Source organism: Eleginops maclovinus, chromosome 20, assembly GCF_036324505.1.
Source record: "Eleginops maclovinus isolate JMC-PN-2008 ecotype Puerto Natales chromosome 20, JC_Emac_rtc_rv5, whole genome shotgun sequence".
NCBI classification, from domain to species: Eukaryota; Metazoa; Chordata; class Actinopteri; order Perciformes; family Eleginopidae; genus Eleginops; species Eleginops maclovinus.
In genome coordinates this window covers 22,533,545-22,558,638 of record NC_086368.1, presented here as the reverse complement: position 1 = coordinate 22,558,638, position 25,094 = coordinate 22,533,545, and the positions used below count along the sequence as shown (strand labels likewise).

The window sequence follows — 25,094 nt, the reverse complement described above, 5'->3', positions numbered from 1 at the left end:
AGAGAGCATGTATTTAACACATGCATATATTCGTCTTTATCACCATGCCTCGTATATAGCTCTAAAGATGGTGGCCTATTTAAGAGTATTTGAAGTGGTGAAATTAATGACACTTACCCAATAATTTAAGTAGGTCTTGTGGTACTTGTACTTTAGTATTTCCATTTTTTGATAATTCAAGCTTCCACTTCACTCTATATTGGAGATAATTGTCTACCTTTGTTTTAGTTACTTTGCAGATTCAATTTCATAGTAGACAATATGTTGTTTTGATATTAGACCCGAGTGTCAGCTCTACAGGCCACAGGCAATGAACCATTCTCCAATGATCAGCAAAAATGAACTAGTAGTGCACTCCAGTCATGCTTCACTGTCTTCAGTCAAACCATGCAGCCTAAAGGCCTCATTCTATAGCAACCACTTCCAAGGCTCATAATGTTGACCTATTTGTTTTCATTTTTGGCTATGAGGCATACCCCCCCCTCTGCCGAGACATTAGCCAACCATTAAATAACAAAAGCGACACACTCACCTCTTTTTGCTCTTCCGCCAGCTAAATGGCCCGGTAATGTCATCCCGTTCTCACGGCATGACCGGGCCCCAGCGGGGTGGGAGGGGAGAAGGGGGGGGGGGGGGGGGGGGGGGGGCTGGCTTTTCTTTGGCATGACAACGTGCTCTGCTCTCCAAGCTTTCCCTCGGGGCCACACTCCATTCACCACAGCAGCCTTGCCTGTGCTCACGCCTGACTTACCTCCGGCAATATTTTTTAATACAAGGGTGAAATGGGAGGGCACAAATCATTGTAATTATGTTCAGTGGGTACTGCCGTGATGATTATATAAGGTATGGCGCCACGTTGGTTCCCCCCTGGTCTGTTTCGTCACACAACCTTCCTGTGAGGGACTATGAAATGCTTTCAGTGTCGCCCGGAGTGAAATGGCTTCAGGGACCGAGCCCACAGGACTGATAATAACAACACGCAATTAACGAGCAAGACATGTAACAGAGTGTCTTTTCGCTCCCAAAATGGTACTTATTTTAATTCGATTGGGTATACTCAAATATGACTGTGGAGCTCCTCAAAACATTTGTGCCCAATGTATAGGCATGCTGAGGGCAATTCATAGCCCCAGTATATCAAACAGTTTCCATTTGTATTTTCTTACAGTTTGATACAGTTCAATTTACACATACACTGATCTAGTGTGCAAAGCTCCTTAATGAGATAAATCAAGGCTGGACTTTGTTAATATTCACAACCTATTAATGACTACTTCAAACTTCAAAAAAGGGCCAACACAACAAAATTAAAAACTGAGGAGTACTGCCTGAGACGGCTCTGGCTCTGTCCATGGTGCTGAAACTAGTGGGGAAATCCGACAAAGTGTTTACCTCCGACTATGGTGCTGAAACATACAGAACCAAGCTGCCAAATGCATGCCTCTGTCTACGGTGCTGAATTTAATATAGGGCAATGTTGAGTGTTGTTCTTTTATGAGGCAAAACGCCCAGTTAGTTCCCAAAACACTTAGAAAGGCGTCAGTCTCAAAAGAAGACAGCAAGGACAAGGTGTGGACGGCCATATGTGGATTCCCTGTATTTCTCAAAATATTCCTCTGAGCTCATCAAAAAGAGGTCATGCATTCCTCTTCCCCCCTCCAAATGAACCTTTGCAATCATACAGCAGAAGAGGCCTATTTTGCCCTTGGAATATTGCTCTCTTGCTCGTCATGGCTTCAATTTTCAGTTTTGGCAGTGTAAACGGTTGCAGCAAGGCAAATAAATGAAAAGGGAAATTAAATTCTGGGTAGCCAAGTTATACAAATAGATTGATAATCTGCAAGGGGCACCATAAAGAGCTCTGGCATTTTTCACTATTACCTATTCTGCATAGTAATGTCTTTTCTCACCTCTCCTTCACATGGGACAAAGTTCTAAATCTCCTGTAGCCTTGGGACACCCAGACTGTATATCACCTCCCAGTAATTTAGGAGGAAGATCGCAAAGGAATGAGGGAATGGTGAGAGCATGAATAAATGCTTAGAAAGTTTAGAGGGACGGAAGGGCGGTAAGGCTCACTTTAACTTGATTAGCATCAATTTGTGAGAGATTGGAAAGGATGTGCCAAGAAAAAAATACTGCACTAATTTCAATGTATGCTGTCTTATAAAAAATGCACAGCGTCCTTGGCATTTACTATATGATTTCACTTATATGTGGAATTATTATAAGTAAATATGCAAAGACTTCCATCTAGTTTACATATGAAATAATGTGTGTATGAAGGCATTAATAACAAAGGACATACAAATATGCAGAAAGCTATAGAACCATGGCTGGTAATTGGAAGATGGAATATTTCTGAAATTTCCTGAGGCAAAATGCATTTCATTGGGTCATGTGTGAACAGTCTTACAGTGGAAGTTTGTTGACACTAGGTTGAGAGGCAGGGTATTATCCCCCTTGGGCAAAAACAAACAAAAGCACAAATGCATTCAATAACGCATTAAAACCATTAATGTTATTTGTAAAACATCCTCCCAGCAGATCTATGGACTAAGCAACGTTTGTTTAGCTTAATACATATGCACTAATCAAAATGCAGTATATTATGCGATTTATAAAATTAGCACACATGTATAGGCCCATGAAGTATTGCTACACATAATTTAAGTATACAAAGCATCACACTCCAGTGACCAGAGGCAATAAAAATAATGTTCAGCAGTTATACAAACCAAGTTTAAATGGTGCTGCACTGCAAGATATTTACAGATGTACAATCCATATTTCTCTGTGAGAAATGGAAATTGTTGGATGCCCAGAAATCCTAAAGTGAGCACACAGCTGAGCACAAAACAATGACAGGACACTATGCATTTCATTAAAACAAAGCCTGTAGATTTGTGAATTGCCCAGCCTCCTGGGGTGCTCATTCTGTGGAGCAATGAGGTGTGTCTGTCTCTCGCCCCTGCGGTTATACCTGGGCTGCATTGGAAAGAAATTAGTGCTGTGACATTTGACATGGGTGGGCGTCTCTGCCTGTGCCGAGTGCCAGCTGCACAGATCAGCCATTCTGACAGCCACTCTCCTTGACTTTACGCATTGACACACACACACACACACACACACACACACACACACACACACACACACACACACACACACACACACACACACACACACACACACACACACACACACACACACACACACACACACACACACACACACACACACACACACACACACACACACACACACACACACACACACACACACAAATTAGCCCAATTTACTTCAGTCCCTTTGTGACTATAAAACCGCGTTCTTGTGTCCGAATGTCGTGAGTCATCTAGTCAATCACGCAAGACAGAAAATGTCTCCAATGTCTGGCTTCTGTTTAAATCATTCAGCACCAAAATCCTATTTCCACTACAACAGATCAATTCCACAGAGGGGTCAGGAGGTGAGCTGAACTGCGACCCCTGGCTTTGTTGGTGCACACTGATGATACTCAGAGGGCTTGACCTGGTTGTCAGGGGGATGTGACACCTACATCCCAGACAGGCAGCCATTTTGGGGCCACAGTTTTCTGACTGCACGGTGTCATTAATTGCTCTGGTGAGAAAAGTGGGACACAGGGGAGTGAGATAACACCTGGTTCTCTGGTATACCCCTGGGCAAAAAATGTCTGGAGTAAGGATAAGGTGCTGTGTTCGTGTCACTGCATGTGTGTGTGTGAACACTGTGTGCATGCCCTCACTCATGTGTATGTGTGAATGATATTTTAGGAGCACTGTAATTCACATGTGATGGGTGCCAGACAAGCGAACAAACCCACATGCGAAAGCAAATAGAGCTTGTCTATTTGCTTTTTCCTGTGACCCAGAAACTCCATGGGCCTTGTCAAGCTGAGATTTTATTTACTAGCAGGAAAGTCCTTTTACACACACATACACACAGCTGAAACAATTCTGCAGTGACAGGTTTACGGATAAGATATATACTGTGGGCTGGTTGCCTCTTTGCTGATCCACATGTCCAAAAATGTCAAGAGACAGGACAACAATGGACAATTCATCATTGCTTTTCTTGGCAACCCTTTACAATAAGTCCCCCTGTTTAGCATTTATGAGCAGCAAACACACATTAAATACATTTTTTTTAAGCTCAGGCATTTTAAGATGTAAAAGTTGCACAATGAAGCTCGATTGCATAGAAAAATATCCTATTCTCACTTGATTTATTATTGATTATTTAAGCAAACGCTTATGGCCGTTTCAAATTATGTCCATTTAGCTGCATACCTTTTAGGGTATGGCTGCATTGTAATTAGTCACCATGGTGTTGGTTATTTTTTTTAGTTTTAACTTGAACCCTTTTACAGATTACAGTTCAAAACATTTAGGTGTAACATTTGGGGCTTTTATAAATGTATTTTCTATCCTTCACTTGATTGACTCTTGAACCTTTATTTTCTATTTCCTAAAAATGATGGGAACGACCGAAAACTAAGCTGACGGCGGCCATAACGGCCATGACTATAGGTCTCACTTATTTGTCTGTTGGGTTGAAGCCGCAATTCCTGCCTTGGATTGAAATTGCACCTACATCATACATTTCTGTCAGCAGCTACAGAACTTGCCATTATTTGTAGAAAGTTGCTCAATGACAGTGTGGTCGCTTTCAATCGCAGCTGACACACATTCAGAAGGACTTAAAGGTGCCATAGAATGGAAAACTGTATCTAACTTGGCATAGTTGAATAAGGAGAGTTTGGTACATTGAACTGACATACCGTGAACCTCAAACACCATTGTGTCCTCCTTCATGTGCAAATCATGAATATGCATAGCACAGCCGTAAAATGGGCGAATTACAACAATCCGTGTGTGACGTAACACACGGTAGTCCAGCCCCAACATTTGCATACACCAGCTGCTGGAAACACTTAACGTAAGGTTGCTCTCCAATCTCCGACCAACTGGCTGTTCTTCAAATTCATCGGTTTCCTCCTCCGATAAAGGCTCAAACATGTAAGGTTGGATGCCAATGGCCTCCATGGTTCATCTCTCAGTTTCGCGGACTTCACTTACTTCTGTGGGCTCTGAGGCAGCCATGGATTGCGCCTTGTAAACCAGCCAATCAGAGCAGAGCTCGTCATAATTATTTAAATGAGCCCCCAAATAAGGAAATTCAGCTGGTTTCATTCTAAAACCAAATTATAGGGTTGTAAATGGGCCTGTTAAACTGTATCTGAACATTTTTTGAATCAACCAAAGTTATATACGTTCTTTGTAGACATCCGAGAACAATTTAAAATACCAGATAGATGCTTTCTATGACCAATTCAAATCTTAAGGATTATAACGTTAAGGTAATTTGTTAATGTTATAATAAGGTACATTATGTTCCATTTATAACTTTACTGCTTCTTGAATCTTTCCAGTTGTAACTCACCTGAAACAAACTCTTGAATATCAATTAACCACAAGTTTTGGCAAGTCCTCAGCCCCCGTGAAAAACTAGGTCTTTTAATTGTTTTTTATTTCCCCTCAAAGCCTTCGCCTTACAGAAGGCTGTGAGAATTTAGTTTGGCTGAAGCTCTTCACAATGCCGTCCCAGTAAACAGTCTAATTATAGCCACTAAGGGGACGTGATAGCGAATATTGACGACGCAGTTAAGTCCCTGGCACAGAGAAGAGGTCTATGATTGCAATATAATAATTTGGCATTCGGCTAGACAAAAGCGGCAGCTCAGAAATATGTTTCATGTCTCAAATAAGAAAAAAATGACAACAAAAGACATAATTGCGTAATGGAGGTGAGTTTGGTATGTTTTTTGTATGGGGCCTTGTTTGCTGCTGACTGATGTGTAGAGTCTTATCGGCAGGGGAGAGGAAGTGTGTGTTACATTTTTGGTCTGATAATGACAGATGAATGGAAGCAGACAGACAAAAGGAAGACACAATGATGGAAGGGATTGCCAGATAAACGGACAGGTGGAGCGATGGATAGCTGGATAGATCAGCTTTACTGTACTGCCAGCGAAGTTTCAATGTGCTTATAGGAGTATGTCTTTCACAGTGTGGGAATGATTGTCGGTGTGCGAGCCCTGTGAATAGAATATCGAGCCTGGGTGAACACATTTGAGGTTATTGTTGGAACTCACAAACACGCATCCGCGCATTCTACGAGCTCACAGTGCGCCGTACGCATGGTTGGTCTTTAGGTTCAATTAGCATGAAAAATGCTTTTTGATGAGATAGAAGGCAATAAATGGAAGAAGCCAGAGAGGGAAGGAAGGCTCGTCAAACTGCATGTTTTTCCTAAACCTGTGCCTGTGTTTATTTATAACAATACAGATTATTATAGGAATATTAATCCGCTTTCCTCGTTAACAAAATAAAGAGATAAAACCAATACAAATCAATACATAGATAAAGATCAAATAATCAGTCGACCCAGAGTCAATCACAAGAATCAACAGGGCAAAAACACTTCACCACAGGCAAAAATAAAAACTGATTAAGTGAAAGTACAAAAGAATCAGCATCAAAATGTGTTCAAAAAGGAAAAAGCTCTCCTCCAGCCTCTCCCTGTCCTTGCTCCTGCGAAGTAGAGACAAGGTAAATATCAAAACACCAATCTTCCCAGTGTGACCCCTCATTTGTGTCTAGCATGCCACTCTGAACTTCAACACCTTTGCCCACGATGTTCTAACTATTCTTTACTCAGCACGTGGACTCAGTGGGACAAATTAAACAGTATTTGCGCCAAAGAAGCATACCAAGTGTAGAAATCCTTCATCCAACAAGTCTGAACAAGGCCGCAGCGCCGGCCCCCGGCTTCTGGCAGACACAAACACGAGGGGGCTTCCTGGAAACAGCTTTGTTCAGGTACGGAAAGGTCATTAATAATGAATACTAAATCAGCATCTGAAAAAGGTTACCATTTTCAAACGCCACACTTTCTTCCTTGTACCTTTCCCATAGCATTTATTATAGCCTTTTCACTTTCCTTTCACTGTCACCTCTTTTGTCAGCGAAAATATGAGCTACAGCATTGCTCCTGTTCTGTAGGGGGCAGAAAGGGAGATGAGAGGAAAATGGTAGCATAGTGTGATTCATTCATACACGGATGAAGTGTGATGGCTCTGGGAGTGGTGCTGGGTTATTTGGTTTTCTAGGGCTCGTTGTCATTGTATGAGCTTTTTCATAAAATGTAATGTGGTCCTAAAATCGTGGAAAGGTGTATAAATATACATGAAACTGCAATAGAGAAATGTCATAATGGAGTAAGGTAGAGAGGAAAAAGAGAAACCCGTCTCTAAATATCTTGAGTCAGGAGGAGGATGTACATTATACAGTTGGTGTCTGCTTTTGATAGAGAAACTATGACTCATTCGTTAGATGGCACTTCCACACACATTTGGTCGACACACACACACACACACACACACACACACACACACACACACACACACACACACACACACACACACACACACACACACACACACACACACACACACACACACACACACACACACACACACACACACACACACACACACACACACACACACACACACACACACACACACACACGTATTCATTACATAGATACAACACCCATATTGTGTTGTCGGGTAAAGGGAGCTGGAAAGAAGTAAGCAGTGTTACAAATAGATTTCGGAGAGGCTTTTGGGCAGATGGAAGGAGAGCCTTGAAGAGTGCGAGTCTTCAAAAAGGCAGACGGCAGCACACCCTCCCTTCTAACCCGTTGACTGCTTGTACTCCTGGTGGAGCGAGAACACAATATAAAACATGACATATTTCGCCAGCGTTCATAAACGCGTTGCCTAATCTTGAAAGACATCACCCAGCGTTCACTCAAAGTGCTGCACTCTCGCTCACAGCATCCCATGATCCTCGTTGAGGACTCCTGGAGGACAGTGTGGTGTCATGCTGTGAGGCTGTGGCCACATATGTGTGCACCACATGGCTCCCCTGAGGGAACCGTCTGATTGGATATGGGTGCTGGAGCCTGTCGCCTATCTGTGAACTCTCCCTTCATCTGGATATAGTAAGCCCACAGGGAAAGACATATCACAAGGCCTAGGTTCACTGTGCCTTCGCTATCTTTCTTCCAACTCACTCGTGCAGCTGACAAGAAGAAAATATGACCAGTACCGTCTTATAAACTGAAGCACTTACTATATACGGGCTATACTGAGAGATAATGAAATCATTTTTAGAAAGCTGGGCATGTACAGTAGAGATCAAGTTTGATCACACAGAAGTGGCTTATAGAGTCAAGAGCTGTAAACATATTTGAAGAAATTGATTTACTAACATTATCTATAACAAACATGCCCATAATGCATTGTAAACATACTATAGTGAGTTAAAAGCTGATTATAACAATGTGGAATTATAAGAATTCATAAATATTCATAATGTTTTATAACAATAACCATAAGACATTATAAAGCCGTTTATAATGAGAATCAATACTACATAATTGCTGTTCACTATTTGAAACGAAAAATCCTCAAATCTTAGTTTGAAAAATATTTTAAATATTAAATATTTATAAAAAATAACTTAGGAAGCAAATTATACGCTGTGAACAACATGAATACTTTTAAAATCATGGGTCTGATATTTACATGTACAGCGTTTCTTTGAGCAATGTGTCCTACCATCACAAAATATTTTGGTATGAAAACAAAAAGAGGTAAAATACAGTGCTGCTCTATTAGACTGATTTAATAAATAACAACCTTGTTATTGAACAAAGACAGGAGTACATCAATTCCAAATTTCCAATGTTTAGAATCCTTCAATACATTCATGTCAGTTTGTTGTCATCATGCAGTTTCTCAAAGTATTGTCGTTTATTAAGCTGAAGCTTTGTGAAGTTGCATTTCAAATTTTGTGAGAAACATTGACTTATTTTTCTTTCCGTTCTGAGTTTTCATTTTGCTTGAATGTTTAAACTACACATCCATTGTCTTAATTATTCTTCTCATTTAAAATCAAAACTGTCTCCGTGTTTACGCTGAAAATGTAGCCTTACAAAGGCGTTTCCAATTATGTTGCAGCAGTTGACCATAAATAATTGCATTAAAAATAGAAATAGGTTTTTTTTCTATTCTTAAAATAGTGTGATTATTTTATGAAATATGCATAACTGATATACATTTTTTGATAAAGTACACCCTGACCCACCCCAATACCCTCATTTGACAAACACTACACTAGAGGAGAAGTTCTTATGATGGTTTATATATGTATATATGTGCACCCCTACACCAACACGTGCCTAATGGACACAGGTGTGTGGGCCTGACTCTCGCTGGGTGACCTCTCCCTTTATGTTCGAACCTCATGTCATGCAGAGGCAGAGACAACACTTCCCAGGGAGGATCGATCTCCTCTACACCGCAGTACTCTGCTCCCCTGTCTCAAACACAAAGGGAATGCACCTGCCTGGAAGTGCGGCTCTGACACAAAGCCTGCAGGGAACCAGATGTCTCTGAGGCGTGTTGTGGAATTGATGCTTCCACTTTCATTCATTTTATCCAATGAGAAAGAAGCTCAGCCCAAATGGATATAGATGGGAAAATTATGCCCGCAAGTGTTTGCTTTGTCCAAAGAGAAACTAGATAATGTAAAAAGTAAAAACGTGCAACAATGCATCTGCTCAATGTGTTCAGTAAATTAAATCATGCATACATGTAGGAAGTTTTATTTACATTTATTTGAAAAAAAAATAGGGGTAAGTTATGTTATGAGGAGAACCAAATGTCCTTATAAGCAGAATTGGCCATTAGCTCCAGTCGTATGTTCAGACCACTACTTTTCATGAATATGCTGAATAGTTTTGGACAGACCTATGAAGAAACACTTAAAGGTAAGACAGCTTGCACTGTTACTGTGCATTATGGTTGTTTTATAGATCCCCAAAAGGGGAGATTCGCTCAGAGCAAAGACACATTAATACAGAATAAATAATGTGTTATTGTGATGAGCGAGCGTTCATTGAATGAATTGTATGAAAACTGGCACGGGAATGTAATCAATGCTCTGGTGATCAGTTTGACAGGCTATATGATCTGTGCTTTAAGCCTGTGCTGCTCTGCAATAAAGCTGCTTTTCCCTCTCCCTGAGCTACAGTATGCACAATGAGTGCTATCTGAAGAGCGATACCCAACACCTATAGTAGCTCAAATCAATCGTAGCATATAGCAACTGTAAATGATACATCAACTGTGATACGTATAAAGGGCACAAACATGTATAAACAAAAACCCACCTACAAGCAGTTTCACTATCACATTTGACTTAACCTGCATGTCTCCTGAGATCTTCGTGATAGATCAGCAAAATTCACTTGAATTAAATGTTAATTACATATGTTGGTAATACATCAGAGCATGAGCAGCATTTTATGGTTTAACTGGTCATGGTAGGGCTTATTTTAAGTATGTTAGATACAATTATGTAGTTTAATCTAAAACTGGGATTACATAAAGTCATCATACATATTGAAATCATAATTTGGAAAGTAAATCCAGCTATAGTGTGACATCAAATTAGAATACTTGAAATGAAGTGTAGTAGAAATATAAAGTAGAATAAAAAGAAATACTTATTTAGAGTTCAAGTACTACAAAATGGTGCTTAAGTACAGTACTTGAGTGAACGTAGTTACTTGCTTCCACCGACACATCCTGACACACAGAGACGATGGGTATTTGCAGACTAAGCTAAGCTAAAGTCCAGGAACTGCTTGCTGCGTGGTGATAATGTTAATCACTGAGCCTGTGTGCCGCCCTACTGTGATATCTTAGCGCTGTAAAATTGACACAACAAATGAGGACATTTTTTGAGTTGATAATTGAGTTTCCCAAATGAAGACGGCTTCTTCCTAAAGCCTTTTCCCATTCTGTCGCTGTTCCCTGGCATTGTTAAACATGTCGAAAGTCGTCCTTCATCTAACTTTGACTTGTTCCAACACCGTCAGAAAGTCTGACATCTTCAACGGTAGACCCCGCCAATTTTCTCAAGGATGGACTTGCTTGTTTACTGTGATTTATGGTGATCCAAATTAACACAGTAATGATTTATTGATGTTGAATTTCCTTTGACTTTTGAATGAGCTGCCTCATTTTCATAGCCCATGAAACAAAAAAAGGGTCCAGTGAACATGGCCGACCTGAACAAGCTCCAGATATTCATTAATATCATGTTTACCGTAATTCTTCACGTGAAGGTAGAATTAGGAGAGCTAATGTGGTAATCTACAAAACATCATTAGCTGAATGATGATATGTCTTATGGAATATTTACATCAATCTCCATTATCCTTGTTAAATGAACTGAAACTAAGAAAGCACGGGTATTACGGATCACTTTTTTGATTGACCTTAATGACAGACAGACAGACAGACAGACAGACAGACAGACAGACAGACAGACAGACAGACAGACAGACAGACAGACAGACAGACAGACAGACAGACAGACAGACAGACAGACAGACAGACAGACAGACAGACAGACAGACAGACAGACAGACAGACACACTTTTAGGAAACACAGTTGCAAAATCCTCCATCAGGAATACAGACAAACGAGACAAAGAAAGCAGGCTCATCACATCAGTTATATGGGGAAAAGAGACTCGCATCAACCAAAGAATTACTGAAAACAATTCCCCCCATGGTATCAACAACAAATCCTTCCAACCCACCACCAAAAAATGCTCCACAGCCAACTGTGTGGTCTCAGGCTGAGTGAGGATTAATGTTCTCCCCATTAATAACATTACAAAGAAAGGGAATGAACATAATATCCGGGACTACCTCCTGTGAAATGGCCCTCTCTCTGCCCTCCTACGGAAGAGCCGTTTTATGTCCAAACTAATCCCCCCCACCTCCCTCCCTCCCTCCCTCACCACGTTTCTCTGTTCCAACACATTTCAAATCCAAACCCAAACGTCAATAGTCATTTCAGCCACAGACAGGGAAGAATGAGGTGTGTGTGTGTGTGTGTGTGTGTGTGTGTGTGTGTGTGTGTGTGTGTGTCTAGGGGAGGGTGGATGGAGGGGGGGGGGGGCTAGTTGTACCATGACGGACGTGTGAAACAACAAATGAACAACGCCTCGAGCAATATCAAAGATGTCGATGGGAGGAGATTTGAATGGCGTGTCGGTGGAGACGTTGATTATTACTCATGTCAATTGTCGAGACGATGAGTGCTCTGGGGCATCTGTCTCTCTGTCTAGCTGTTTTTCTCGTCATATCCAGGAGTTTCAAGGTAATGAACGCCTTTCGTTCTGTTGTCAGCTTTAATTGAATAATGGGTGATGTACACATGTCGTGCAGCGTGAAAGTCACACAAAGATGCTTAACTTTCTCCCACACACACTCGCGACACCGCAGATCTGATCCCAGGAAACAGTTTTAGCCGTTCAAAAGTATTTTTATCCAGTCAAAAAATCTAATCAACTGAGTTGATCCTACAAGTATTGCCCATTTAGCCAAAGACCAATGTAGCTTTTGCTATTGCCTCCAATATTGTATGAAACTTCTTTAAATACATGAATGAGTATCTGTGTTACTCTGAGCGACATGTGTTTAGATTGGCATGAACACAGGTACTGTGGTTTAATCCAACATACAAAGTCATGGTGCCATAATGACTCACTAAAGCAACCAATATGTTTTAATCTGCAGCTGGAAGTCACCTAAAAAAATCCAAGATGGCCACGCTGGATTAACGACAACCAACAGAAGACAAGGCTGTTATAATACTCTGTTTACTTCTGTCTCATTAAAGTTCACACACTACTGTCGAACTTCCTTCTGTGGAAATGTTGCTCTGGTGTTTGTATGTGCAAAATACACTGTAATGTGTTGTTATCAACTAGTGCTGCCAGCAGTGGCTAACATGGCTACAACTGCTAATGTGTCCAAATTCTCGAACTCTCAGAGGGTTAACTCAGGTCAGGAATAGTACAATGTTTTTTCTGAGAAAAAAAAAACTCTGAAAAGAGCCCTGTGACACAATCAAGGCTGAATCAGAGAGGCAGGATAAAACAAAAACAGTAAAGATGAAACCATTAAAAGCAAAACACTAAAATGAGCCGAGGGGAACGTCAGAGATGTGTGATAATTCACTCTGTCACTATTAGCAACACATTCTATATTACAGTAGTCATTTGTTCCATTGTTACTAAAATAGTGATTAGAACAGCATGAAACTCTAGTGTTTCTGATACACTATTTCCCTTACTGAAATACTCAATATTAGATGATCTTTATAAGACCAATGAGGCAAGCAGAACAAAAACTTTAAAAGTCATTTTGAGAGAAAGACAGAACAAGACTATATCAGATGACAGGCAGAGGAACGGAGTGGAAAAAACCAAACAGGCAGGGAGAGAAGAAAAAAAGACACGAGGACGGACGGCGACGTGACTGGTAGAACGATTGATACGCCAATAGTAGAATGGACACGGAAACAGACTGGCAGATAGAAAGACAGCCAAGCATGTACAGTAAAGTGACAGGTATAAAAAAAACATGAAGGACACAGGGGTAGATAGACAGTGATAGAAGAAAACACACGCTGGTCGACAAGCATAGAAAAAGACAGACAGTCATGAGATCCAGGCAGGCATAGTGGGAAAAGAAGTCCGACAGGCACACGTTAAGACACACTGAGACTTCTTTAGTGACCAGGTCAAGACCCCAGCAGCATGTGATCAGGAATTTGGGGAAGACTGTAGAGCACACGCGCGCGCGCGCACACACACACACACACACACACACACACACACACACACACACACACACACACACACACACACACACACACACACACACACACACACACACACACACACACACACACACACACACACACACACACACACACACACACACACACACACACACACACACACACACACACACACACACACACGGCGAGAGAGAAGGGAAGGGAGCGTTGGAAATGGACAGGTGGAGAGCATACAGGCAGGCGGGCAGGGCCAGGAATGAGCCTGGACAGGAGATAAGATTCCTGGGTGGCTCTGCCGTGGGCACGGGTCTGCAGAGCACAGCAGCCTGGGGCACCGGGAGGAGTAAGGCGAGGAGGAAGGGGGGAGAGGGGGAGACGGGGACAGCATTATCAAGCCAGTGCAGGGTTCGGGCTGGGCTGGGCGAATGAGCAGTCTGGGAATCCCACTCTCTCTACTGCCCTCTCTCTCCCTCAATGATCCAACAGCAGTCAGTGAGACAGAGGGAGGTAAACAGCAGAAAAGGACCATAAAAAAGAAAGAAAGAACGAACCCTGAGATAGATTTTTCGATGTCAGTTTGAGGGCGGATACGTGTCTATGACTGATCCCGTCTACAGATGAGGGACACAATGTTCCTTTATCATTGTACACACTGCGTTTGTGTGTAAGTGTGTTTGACGAGCAGAGAGAAAAAGAGCAGAGCAGAGCAGAAAGCAAGCGACTACACACAGAGGTGCAGGAAGTGAACAGTATCTTTGATAATGATGGTGCCCTGGGTGTGAGGATGTTTACAACATATATCCATGAAGTTGGAAGTAGCTTTTATTTGAATCTGAAAGAGCATCTGAAACTGAATATACACATGCTGTATATTCATATACATGCTCCTGCTCTTGTACCCTGTGTGCACTACTGAGAACAATCGTGCGTCTTTGCAGTCTGAATAAGTGTCTCTCAGCATGCAGGTGCTGCATGTGTATGTATGTGTCTGTCTTCACAGCAGGATCTGATATACTTACAATATGTGAAGGTCTAAATAACATGTAGCATGCCGTCTCAACAACAGCTTTCCACGATTAGTGCTGCAACACAACACAGACAAGACGCAACCTTTACACAACCAACCTGTCCTCAATCACAATTCTTCAGATATGGCAGCTTTATCATACGCATCAAACTATGGTGGTCCTAGTATCCCTCAAGCATAATTTATGCACATGGGGGGGGGAATTCCCCTAATGGCTATGCAAGTCAGGCGATGTAGGATAAACAGCGCCGTTTGTGTGCTGTGAAAATCAAACATCATTTTTGACTTATTTTTAACTTGTGCTGCATGGTGAACACATTAAGGTCATGAACCCAGCACTAAGTTATCTAGCAAACATACCTTCTTTTTTAACTGAAACCCCAAAGTGAATTTGATTAAATTCGCAGCTTTACCTACATGTTATGGTTTATTGGACTACCTTGTACATTGAAAAATGATGCTAAAGCAATACCAAGTATGTTGTTAAGATTATGGTCCTGACAGTGTGAGGCATAATTTACAAAAATGGAACAACAACTCATACAGTTTGAGTGTTGCCAGTGAAATCTGACTAACAGTATGCCATCATCTTACCTCTGCAAAATGTATACAGAAAGAGTCTTCAGGCAGTCTACATATACCTAAAGACAAAGACATACCAAATAAGTATTTGTTAAACTTTGGAAATATATGATATATTTCCAAGATACATTTGAAATAGTTGTGTGCATGTATGTGAGAAAATAATTTAGGGATGCAGACAGGCTGGTTAGGGATCCTTTCTCCATCCATCTCCGTTTTCCTCACGTCTCAATCTAGCAGTGATAAAGGAGAGCCTCCTCTGCCAGACACATGGCCAATTACAAATTAGCCAGTTTGTCGGGGGGAAAATCGTAATCAGGCTTCAAGAGGTGGAGGCCCTTGAAGATTAATTGGAAATGGGCCCCCGGTAAATGTCAATGGCAATCAAGGGTTTGTACAGCTCTGATTGACTCTATACACAGACCCCTCTACCCAGGATAAGCTTTCTCCAGCCGTGACATTGCTGGCACCACTCCCTCACGCTCTCCATCTCCGATGAAAGGGAGAGAAGACAGGCACAAAAGAGGCAAGGAAAAATGGAGTAGTGAGACAGCGATGGAATACCAAGGGACGAAAGAAAAGAGGAAGGTTTGACATTTCCAACCTCCTGGTGTGTTCATGTTTAGGCGCTTTGGTTATGATTTGAAAGAGGGAGGTGTGGATGCACAGACACCAAAAGAAGCAATTTTCCACGGTGGGAGCTGGAGCCCATTTGAAAGTCATCATGAAGGCCATTTTCTGTTCTTTGAAATATAAACTTGCTAAAAATTCCTTCTCTTTCTACTGTCCACAATTCACTGACTTATGTCTCACTCTATGATCACCTGATACCGTTGAAGTAATGCAATGTGTCATTATCCAACACATACAAACGAGATCCTAATAGCCCTATCATTTCAACATTTTTTAAATCTAAATTAATCAGCCACTAAAGTATGTCACAAATTGAGTTGTTTAACTTTCTGATTTGTATACAGTATAAGTCATAATCTCACCTGCTCTGGGAGGGATATGGAGTGGCATCTGAATTAGGAGCAACAGCGATGTGTGAAACCTATAATTGGAAAACTAAAAATAAATATCTTTAAAGTGGAGCTTAGTGGTTTTTCAGAAATTGTTGCTAGCCATGTTGGCAGCTTCTAGGGACGATTTCCTAAAGTTGCTGTTGCTGCGCAAACATCCCATGTGACATCAAATAACCATTTTGCAATGATAACAGTGGCAGATTTATCACTTATAGCTTTGTTGAAAAGACAGCAGTCAAATTTCGACGGAGAATACAAATACACGAGCAGCAGCATTGTTATTAAAGATCAGAAGAAATATTTAAGATCATCGTTTCTTTATTAATAATACTATTTACCATTTTTATATTGATATTGTTAGTAATGCTAATTGAGGAACTTACCCATTTTGTTGAGCGTCTTAATTACAGAAGCATCAATATTTGAGAACCATGAATGCATTGTTAGAACCGGATACGCGACACCAAAATGGCGCTGATTAAACTGAAGGAAGTTGTCCATTAGCCATTAGCATTAGCCAAAACCTTTCCTACCTTTATGATTTACTTCTGTGGCACACATGTGCAACGTGTTTCTCCTGCTGGTCACATACTTTTTTTACATTTAATTGAGCTAAAAAAACATAGCTCTCTCACTATCTTTAGCTATCGCTCTCATAGAGTTAGCGTCAGTACAGCATATTATTCGTCCACGAGCATCCAATATATTCAAAAGAACTTTTTTGCAGAGGTGTGTGTAATGCCTGTAGAGACCGTGGTCAGGATTTGCTGCTCAGAACGAATTGTCCTCACTGTCAAAGCTACCTGTCTTCCGTGCTTTGGGATTTTTACCTGCAAAAAAACGGTGCGACAGTGAATTGAAGCATGACAGGTCGGCCTGGGTTGGATGGCATCTGGCTGCTCTCGCCAAAGCTGTACTGTAGTGACAAATGCTGTCAATATATTGGCTAAATGTCAGAAAGTTGGAAGAAGGATTTTCTTACACAACCCATCCTTGTCGCACTCAATCCCTCTACAGTGCATTTAATTCCAGTGCTTCCTCACGACGCCTCACACCCTTGCACATTTCTGTTACTGAGGCAGAAATCAACCGCTTTAGTCGGTTAGATGCCTCCACTGACAGGAAGCGCAAAGTCAACTGAGCGTTGAAGTAAGATGACTAATGAGGAGGGAGTGACAGAGGAGGAGACTCAGTGTTACGTCAATGATTTCATCGATACTGGCAGTTCATCAACCCAAAAAACATTAGTTGTTACTAAACAAGATTTTAGGGTTTAGCAATGCGAGATGGCAGCATGCAGTAAAACTGTTACTAAAAGAGCAAACCGGCTTTGATCGGAGAGTTGTCTCCTTAATTCTGTAAGCCTTTTTGCCCTCCTCTGTGACCCTGATATTTTCATGATAGGTATCCTTGTACAGATAGCAGCATCGTTTTGTCTTAAATGAGGAAACACTCTTCTTTGATGCCTGCTGCTCAACTTGGAGAAAAAATAGATATTCACATTGTTTTTCCCACTGAAAGTCAGGAATATCAGGTACTAATGAGGATAAACCTTGTTGTTGCTTTCTTTGGTTTTAAAGCATAGTGACTATTTTAGGCTTTTTGATCGGCGTTTAGGTCAGAAAAGTTCAGGGTGTCCTGGAGTTTTACTTTCAAGAGAAACATAACCATACATATGCAATATCGAGCAAAAATAATGTAAATGCAAATGTCATCTCCATGGCAACTATTTATTTATATTGCTTGGTTATACAGTGCAGCAAGATAGGGAAGAAGTTGCTTCTAATAGAAATCCAAACGTACAGCATGAGGTGAATTATGAGGTCTATTAGAATGCATCTAATAGAACTATACTGAATTTATACTGTATACATGCTCAAAGGTGGTTGGGTCAGTAATCACAGTAACATCTGTTTAGAAGAAGTCAAAATACCAAGTAAAACAAGACTCACACAAACATTCACAATATAATTCATGCAGAAGTGACACACAGATATAACACCTCTGCCACCAATTTAGAAGACAGACATGTCTATGAATGCGAGTGCAGGGGAGCTCTTAAGGCGATGTTGATCTGCTGTGCCAACAAAAATAAAGAGCTGTATGCTCTGCTGTCAAAGCACAGAAGGGTTTTTCTCCTACGTCTAATATCTTTGACGAAGCTGAAGAAAAAAAAACTCCTGGACTTGTACAGCACAAATAAACAAGAGTCAATCTCATCAAGTTGATATGCGCAGGACATAGTCCAAAAAGCAGATGGTAAACAAATATTTTTAAAACCGTGTTTCCTTTGATATTCTCTATGGGGCTTCACCGTCTGATTTGTAAGCCAGTGCCAGCGACAACTGCATTTTAGAAGCGCTGCCAGATATATTACAAGGGGGAACTGGAGCAGAACAGCTCTCTGGCGATGCACCATGGACATTATGCAAATACCATGAGAGAACATATTAGCTAGTCTATCGGCTCTACTTTAGAGATGCCTCCACCAAATTGTCTCAGAAGTCACAGCGAGCTCCCACTGAGCCGAGCAACGTGTGAATTTAAATCAGGGTGACAGAGCAGCTTTTTGGACATTTTGTAGCGCTCTTACAACTTTCCAAATGTATAGCTTCCTTCTCCCACACAACACATCAGTACTGACACAGTGCATCTCTTCATTTGTGTTATGCAGCTTAAGCATGCAGATACAACACACTTGATCATCACAAATATGCCTTGATGAAGATGCATTCAATCTGAAGAACCCATAGTAGTTCTCTGAAACACATTCAGTGTAATGTCCCATAACACTTGACGTGCACATCTCCAGCAGAGCATCTGAGCACAAGTCAGAATGGTTGGAGCGGCAACGTTGACGACGGCATATATTCCCCGGTAATAGCCTTGATGTTTGTTTTTAAAGAGGCTGTGGCACCGCATGCCATTATAGGGCTAATGATGTACGATTGTCATCTCACACATTGCAGAGTTAATTGGGCCTCTGTGATCATGCCTAATGGCTTTACCAGGGAATTATTGACACAATGATGTGGGCCGACGTGCTACAGGTAGGTGAATAAATAAATAAGCAAGCCCCTGCTACCCCCACCTCTTTCTCCCCAGACGCGAAGCTCGTCAATCTTGGCAACTGCCTCTGGAGCACCCCAGTCAGTTAACATTTTAGAAAATGGCTGCCCATTAATAATAAAGGCATATTAACATAAGTGAATTCTGCTGCGGTGTGGGATTCAGTGGAACAGTTATTAAAGTCCAATTTGGCCCCATTAATAATGCATCCACCTTTGACTTTCTGATATCCAGATTATGTGGTATTACTGTGGCTATACATTATTTATTAACCACTTTCAATTGGGGACCTTGATGACTTCTAATTGGTAGGTGGTGGTGCCATTAAGGTATCCCTGATGAGACTTGTCAATCAAGATGCATTCTCTCGACCTCGGTGTCCAACAGACTGCACACACACACACATACACACACAGCCGGAGCCAGGTGCCAACAGTGCCAACAGTGCGGGACAGGGGCATAGTGCTCCACCCTGCAACCCTGCCATGACTCAGAGGTCTGACTCCTGTCCATCACAGCCATTTGAAGTGTTGCAAAGGGGGGCGGCTAAACGGCATGGGGCCTGCTGTTAGAGAGGACTGGCTTTAAAAGTTAATGGCTCCTGTACTTTGCTGAATGACACTGGAAGGGTGAGCGATTGTCATGCCTCGATCCTCTGGGGGGCTTTTGTCAGTCAGTCACTCACATAGACAGACGCTGGCACATGCACAGCCATACAGATACACCCAGGCATATTCTGTATCCAGTCTATATTCACACAGGCAATATATGCAAGCAGCAACATCCCAAAATGCATAATAAATGTTTGTGAATATGCAAATACATCATGCGGAAGAAACAACAAGGCTGTCAGCTTGCAAGGCAGCATGTCGTAACTTTCCTGATGACACAATGTGCTGTCTGTGAGACAACACATCCCGATCAACTTCAGGCTATTACAATCATGCTGAATAGCATGTCATTCTGTCCGGCATGTCGAGATTTCATTGCATGGTAGATCAGCCCAAACTAATTTGAAACTGAATGACAATCACTTGCTGAAGAACGTTCCTGCTGCACAGAAATGGCTGAGCAACAATTTGTGCACAGCAGAGTAAAGAGAAAAAGGGAAAAGGGAAAACGAGTGCGAATGAATTCTGCTCCCCTGAGTGCTGGCAAGAAATGGAATCAAGATAAAAAAGGGAGGAAGTGAGATATCTTGTTAAATACACTGGAATTGGATACACACAGCCGCGCCGCACAAAGGCACCCCCCCTCCTAACGCACACACAGACCCACACACACATCCACACAAACCCTCACAAATACACAGAACCAGCTGAGCATACAGTTTTAGCCTAAGAAATTCAAGCGATGCACATATTTAAACACAAAAAGGCAATCTTTAGCAACCTACCTGGGTTTTATTAATTGATATTTAATCTGGGCTCCATGGGGGAGAATTTCTGGCAAATAAAGGGACCTTATGTTGAATCTGGCAAGCACTACATCCCAAGAGCTGCAGTAGCACCAGCTGTGCGTGACTCAGAGATATTCAGCAGCTCTGTTAACAAGGATGGATACGGTGCAAAGTGTACTTCATCCAGAGTTTTAAGGCCACCTGGACCACTTCATCACACCATCCTGAGTTTGTGACAACTGAAGGAATAGTCATCTGCATGCAAGGCAATAGATTCCTTTAATGCAGAAATACATTTTCTGCAATACTGGGAAGAGAGACCGGTAAAGCACATAAGCGGAACGAGAAACAAATTACAAAAGTAAAAGTGGAGATATACTTTGGCCAATAATGTAGAGAGGAAAAGACACTGGGTTCAAACTCCCTCAAGGAAAATGTAAAGGAAACATGGATACAAACTATACAAACAAACATTGGGGTAACTGGATTGCCTTCCAACCCCAAAGCTGTGAAGCAGGTTTATCTCTTGGCTGCCTTGGTCAGAAAACAACGGATTATCCAAGCATTTAGGATTTGGATCCCTTCCCTGTGTCACCCACGGCTTAATCACTTTCTTTTCAAAGGCGGGGCATATTTTTCCTACACGCCAATGAGAGCAAACTTTTTCGGGAGAGGGGCTAAAAGAGACTGACCCTGAATGGAGCATTAATGACAGATGGTACAGGTATATTCATACAGAGAGTATGAGAACAATTACGTTTGTTTAGATAATTGAATCATGAAAACATGTTTTATTAGAAACCTTAAATACAAGTATGAACCTGAAATGTACCTTTATATTTTGGGGATAACGCGTCTTTCACTAAATTGCTTGAGTCTTGGTACACTTAGCTAAAAGGTAATGCAGTGTAATACAAATGTATTATTATAATAGCTCATCTATTTTCCTCTGAAGTAGTTGTTTCATATTTGACATGCAGGTATACCAACATGTTCTTTGTTTACAAATAGATCTGCGACTATTTTTACATTAATGACAGACTTATCATTTTCATATATTAATAGTATGATTAATGAGTGTCTTTCATGTTTAATTAATCATTAACCAATAGTTTGTTAAGGTCTTGTTACAGACATTATTATAAAATGTTAGCATTAATATTCATGTCCACTGAATATTCATGTCCATCTTGGCCCATCAGTATGCCTGCTAGGCACGAGGAGAAGGCCAGCACTTATAATTGGCAATCTTTTCCTGTTATTTGACAGTAGAGAAGAGTCATTTCCTTGCATTCAAATCTGCGAGTCACACAAAGCCGGCTTGTCAACTTTCCACTTCATTACAGGTCAAGCAATAGACTCATTTCTCTCAGGCGCGTCGCTCCCATAATTGTTTTCTACCTCTCCTTTCGTAGCCAATTTACATGTGCTTCCGTGCCGCGTGTAAAAGAGACAGAGAAAGGAAAGATGAAAATGCTCCCGCTTTTCACTTCCACTCACCGTCCATTAACGACTTGACACTTGGAACGCAAAAAGTAATATGAATTTTGTTCCCCTTTCTGTAGCATTTGCTTTGAGGCATATGATACATTATATTGAACTGAGCTGAGAATTCGATAGGACATTATGGTGTAGGACAGAGAAGAATGGGATAAAAGCAAGCTGAAGGAAAGGTATAGCCGGCGTGCAGCAATGACTCGAGAAATGGGAAACTATGTGCTTGAGTGTTTAAAAGTGATCCCATGTAAAACCGACTCTATATACCGTGTAACTGTCAAACGTTACAATGAACAAATAAGCAATCATTTTGAGTACAATGCAAGGGACTCGATTGTCATGGTGAAATGGAAGACCAGGAAAAAAACTTAGGCGATTACACTAATATGCAAAGTATATGTTAATTAAAACAATCTTTCCCAGTCATCCCAGTTAACACACTCAACAGTTGAAAATAACATGCATTTACATTGCATGCAGCTAACTGCAAATACAGCTTTGCTATCAAGTCCTTGGACTTACACCCTATTGTCTTTCAACAGTGTATAGGTGCAAATAGAATAGATAAAATCGGAGGATGAAACCCTCTTTATTAGTCACATACATGCACACAGCAGAGCACACACAGTGAAATTAGTCCTCTGCATTTAACCCATCCTAGTACTAGGAGCAGTGGGCAGCTATCGTGCAACGCCCGGGCGGGTAGAAACACTGATACTGTACATGCAGTTATACTGAGCTGATAAAAGGTTATGTGCTGTTTCTCTTGAAAACAAACTGTAAGAAGGGGGAAATGAAGAAACACAATGTGATACACCAGTTAAGATTTGATACATTACAACTATAAAAACACACAGCTCACCTGCAAAAAGAAGACGACCCTCAGTGCACCGCAGGCTGCAGCCAGGAAACTCTACACAGACACAGAGGAGCTGGCATTATTAAAACCTTATTGGAATATTAAAAACCTGCAATAGTCATAAATACTAATAAAATCTCATTATTTGGGAAGGGACTGAAAATAAGACAAATAGTGGCAGTTAAATTAGCCTAACATAAAAGTAAAAGAATTACAATTTCACATTCCCTCTGGCTCGGGCATACATTTCAAAATAAAACCAGATATTTAGGTTCACACATTCAAGGCAGCCCAGGTCTGTGTGTCCTCAAGGCACAACTCCAGTTTTAAACATGCCATGGAAGAAATACAACCATCAGCCAACGAATGCTTAATGTTTGCCCACCTTTTATTATGTGCTTTCACAGAATGCCCTTCCAACCACAAGAACGATGTCCATTGGGACAGGTGATATGTTCCTCATACCTTCAGTTTAACACATTTTGTCTTAACGATACAATGAGTTACTGCTGAGCTTTAATTAAATGTGATGGCTGCAACAAGAACCAAATGTGCATATCAGCAAACAGATGAATGATAGTTTTGTTTCATGTATCATATTCATAGTTTAATAGTGGTAACACAGTATAATAAACATCAACTTCTTTACACATTTTTCATTTTAAGTTGTTCTTATTTGGATTTTCTTACCAGTTAAGAAAATCCAAATCCGCTGGCAGAGAAACATCTTCTTAGGGCCTGGCAAAACATGGTCACCCTAAAACAGAGCTCTTAAATACAGGAAGTAAACAATCAGACTGTACCAAGTGTCAGTGACATGAAGGGGTGAATGAAGACATTTACTTAAGAGAATTTGGTAATTTCTTTATTAGAGTACATATGTTTATTGGGGTCTTGTGTTGGTTAAGTCCAATACAAAAAATATAAAGGTCCGATTGTCAGGTTGTTTTGTTTCTTCGTAGTTTAGTTTTAACTGTGTAATGGAGTTTCCCCTTTTATGTGTTGTTATGTTCTGATCAGTATTTACATGTGTTCTTCATTTTGTTTGTTTGTTGAGACATGTTTAGTTAGCGTAAGTCAAGCCCTGTGTATTTGCCCTCTTTAAAGAGCCCAAGACTTTGTGACTTATTTTGCAAAGTGTTTGATTGTATTTTAGAGGCATTGATCCTCATTTCGAAAAATGGAGATCGGATTGGGTCCTAATATCACCACATCTATGCACCTGTGTGGTGGTGTCATCAGTGATTCTCTGGAGATTACAAAGGTAACAGTGTAATGTAAGGAGTTAAATCTGTGTATCCACCGACCATTTGGGTTTCTTTCTTGAACCAGTAAATGGAAGAGCGTCTGAGAGGCTTTTTCGTTTTTGCTTTTTACCTTTCTAAATGGTCAAATGGTCACTGGAGCGAGGGCCGGGGCGAAACTCTCTGAAGTTATTTCAAAACAAAACCAATCGCATGCTAAACTACGCTTGCATTGAAGCACTACAGTATCCGGGTGAATTTAGGCTGGTTCATTGCGATCACAACGAAAACAGCAAAACACACATTGAGCCAAGAATACAAATGTTATTGAGGGCTGTAAATCTAACAAGCCACTAAGCACCGTATGGCTATGTTAAAATGGACAACATTGTTAGGAGATTTAAATTATACAGTGATTCTGACTGCTGTTCTTATCTTATATCCTTATATTCTATTTTCTCATTGTCCTAACTCCTTCTTCACCTGGCCCCAAACATCTTCTTTTAAAGATTAACACTTTTTTCTCTACCAATTTTTTTCTTTCTTTGATTTTCTTTTCAAATTTCCGACTA

General features: G+C 41.0%; 1 long non-coding RNA gene across 1 annotated transcript; it reads right to left on the bottom strand.

The window, feature by feature from the left end:
* Nucleotides 1-6,814: 6,814 nt before the first annotated feature.
* Nucleotides 6,815-24,109, bottom strand: LOC134882457 (uncharacterized). Its single transcript, XR_010168157.1, has 4 exons — nucleotides 23,969-24,109; nucleotides 23,282-23,332; nucleotides 6,956-7,079; nucleotides 6,815-6,882 (listed from the first exon to the last, which is right to left on the bottom strand). It is a non-coding gene; the product is annotated as an uncharacterized LOC134882457 (long non-coding RNA).
* Between the last annotated feature and the right edge of the window lie 985 nt (nucleotides 24,110-25,094).